General features: G+C 46.0%; 1 long non-coding RNA gene across 1 annotated transcript; it reads left to right on the top strand.

Annotated features, from left to right (window-relative positions):
* Positions 1 to 549: 549 nt before the first annotated feature.
* Positions 550 to 2,513, top strand: LOC142776891 (uncharacterized). Its single transcript, XR_012887864.1, has 3 exons — positions 550 to 691; positions 2,003 to 2,088; positions 2,453 to 2,513. It is a non-coding gene; the product is annotated as an uncharacterized LOC142776891 (long non-coding RNA).
* The last annotated feature ends 258 nt before the right edge of the window (positions 2,514 to 2,771 follow it).

Here is a 2,771-nt window from a genome sequence, read left to right as displayed (position 1 = left end):
TACGCATTCAGTGTTTGCGGCACCATACGCGGAAGTGCCAGACACAGACAATGCAAAAAGAAATTCCTCTGGAAAAAGGTGTAGCGATGCTCTCCCGCTAATGCCACCGAGGACGAAATAATTATTGTTTCTGGCCATTCCATGGCGCACTTTGTTTTCCGCAAGTTTTGCTTCACTATTTTTCGCCCACTGCAATCGCATTCCGTCAAAATACTCAAAGAACCCGAGGCTGGTAAATAACCTGCGTCGCTGTGCGACTGGCTGGAAGGAGAGTTGCCATTTACAAGGAGTTATTCCGCGACGAACGGCCGTCCGCCGTATGCGCCATAGCGTTTGCCTTTCGGCGCCGACCTGGCGGGTTTCCCGCTCCTCCCCCCCCCCCCCGCTCACCCCGGCCAGCGTTGCTCCCACAACGGCAGCGTAGATAAGCGAATAGTTGCGTCACCGAACACCTGCGTCGACAGCGGCGGCGCCACCGCCAGTGCCTCCCCCTTCTCTCTCTCAACGTCGCTCTCTCTGTCTCATCGTCTTTCAAATGCGTTACGTTGGTCTGGGGTCTTGGTCGCTGTGTGTGTTCTAGCGAACAGGCGCATATTCAATGGTGGTCACGCATGACACCGTGTTCGAAGTGACGCTCGGATTAAGGAATATTCATGGAGTGGCGGACACGGACAACGTGGGCCTGTTAACGGTGAGTGTACTGTTTTCGTAGGTAGTAATCATACAGCGCTAGCTGGGCACCTGCAGCAGCTCTGTCGAAGTAGGCTGCCAGCCATTTACAACAGCATGCGTTCGCGGGCCTGTTGGAGATGCCCGATTAAACGTGTGACTTAACGAGTTCACACTGCTATGCGCGATGTTGTGTAAGTGCCTGCATCACTCATACAGTGAGTGATGTGATCACTTAACAAGGGCGGGATTAGTTGCTGATCGCACATTGTCTCTACACTGCACAAAGTGATTGATATTGTTTTACGATGTGCTTTGGGCTACATCGTAATAACATTTCTATTAATACTCAAATGTGCAACGTGCTTCTGTAGGTGTAAGAGTAAAAAAAGAAAGAAAAAGCAAAAATCATGTACAGAGGCGCACTGTACGAAATGGCTTTTTTTTGCTTAAAGACGGTATAGTTGGAGGTGCTGATATGCTGCGATGCTCCCAGCACGTGCGCCTCGGTCTTTTAAGCTATTTAGGATAAGTGCCACCAGCAACAGGGAAAGATCTAGCAGACTTCCAAAGGCGCGTTGTTGTGGCCATCGCCGTGCGTTGTTTTCCCTCGTTTCTGTTTGCTGTTTTCGTGCTTCGCTTTCATCTGCGATAATGTTCGGCGTTATAACAGAATCGAGAGAGTATACGTGACTGTAGGAGCTATGTGCGGTAGCTCTAGCATAAGCCATGGCTGCTGCAACGTAGTCGGCGTCCGCGCGCGTTGGTGTCGTTCGAGCGCTCTTACTTGCGTGATTGTGTTTAACTGAGTATTTAGGCACGGGTTACGTTTGTAAATCCCGTAGTCAATAATCGCTAATAGCATGCCCCTGATTGCCATCAGAGGATGGGCTTGGTTGTCCAAATATGCCAGACGCTTTTTCTGAAAGCAAGCTTTGAATTTTTTTTAAAAAGATGTACTTTCATACGTGCAAGGCAGTGCCTATTGCAGGCCCGCAACTCTAAAAACTGGACGAGCTATCACATCTTTTATCAAATTACAATGAATTAAGATGATTGAATTATAGATGACGAATTTCTGTGCTAGATTAGGTGCACAAAACACATGTTCGCAGCCCTACGTCTAGAAAGCAGGCAAATAGGAAGCACAGCGTCCAATTTGGATTAGATTCCATTGACGGAGCGTCGTGTGAGAGTAGAAAGAACGAGAAAATTGTTCATTTTTGATGCCCTTATAGAGGCAGTCAGAATTGCACTGATTGGTGACTTGTAACAATTCCTCAGATTGTTAGAGGCGTGATTAAAGTCAGTAAATTTTTTACTTTTTTTTCAGACCTCTTCGCTAGTGCCACGCCCAAGATCATTTGTTCTCATGTAAAAGAGAAAGCAGAGATGTCTTCACTGTTTGTACATGAAGAGGTAAGTTTCTTGTGCATTTTGATTAATGTTACATGTTCTGAACGTTGTACTTTAGGAATTGTTTTTCACACTGGCTCACTACCCTAGAAGGAATTTGATTCTTAGGTGAGTTCAGGCTTTCGTAAATGCCATTTTTGAGCTGTAGTCTTACACTTCACCTCATTTCGGGAATTTGCTGTATGCTGGAAAACTCTTATCTTTATCATACGAAATTATTGGAATGTATGGGTTGTATGCTTCGAGTTCAGTGTAATGTTAATTACACGCCATTTCGAAGGATACACACTACACATTCTTTATATATGGTGCTGCCAGAACAGCACGAACATCCTTTTATGAGAAGTCATATTTGCTCTTATTACAGGATGAGAGGGTGCCGCTGACGTCCTGCGTAGTCTACCCCCCGGTCCCAGCCTAGAGCAAGCCTACTTCCTGAACCTTCACATGGATAACCGAAAAATCTTCCGTGTCAGTAATGACGAAGAAGGAGTGACAGCACTGATGAGTTCATTTTTTTATTTTCAACATTGTCTACGGCCGCAAGGCCTTTAACATCCACCGTGATTGAGCGGCTTTTTCTCGGCATGAGTTTGGAGTTTATCAAAGAAGCTGTTCAGGTAGTACGACGCTGAAAATTTTAGTGTCACAATGCCTGAACAACTTTTTCTAGTGTGGTCATGGTA

The sequence above is a fragment of the Rhipicephalus microplus genome, chromosome X, assembly GCF_043290135.1.
Source record: "Rhipicephalus microplus isolate Deutch F79 chromosome X, USDA_Rmic, whole genome shotgun sequence".
In the NCBI taxonomy this organism is placed as follows: domain Eukaryota; kingdom Metazoa; phylum Arthropoda; class Arachnida; order Ixodida; family Ixodidae; genus Rhipicephalus; species Rhipicephalus microplus.
The sequence above is the reverse complement of the archived record's forward strand: the minus strand, read 5'-3'. Positions and strand labels throughout refer to the sequence as shown.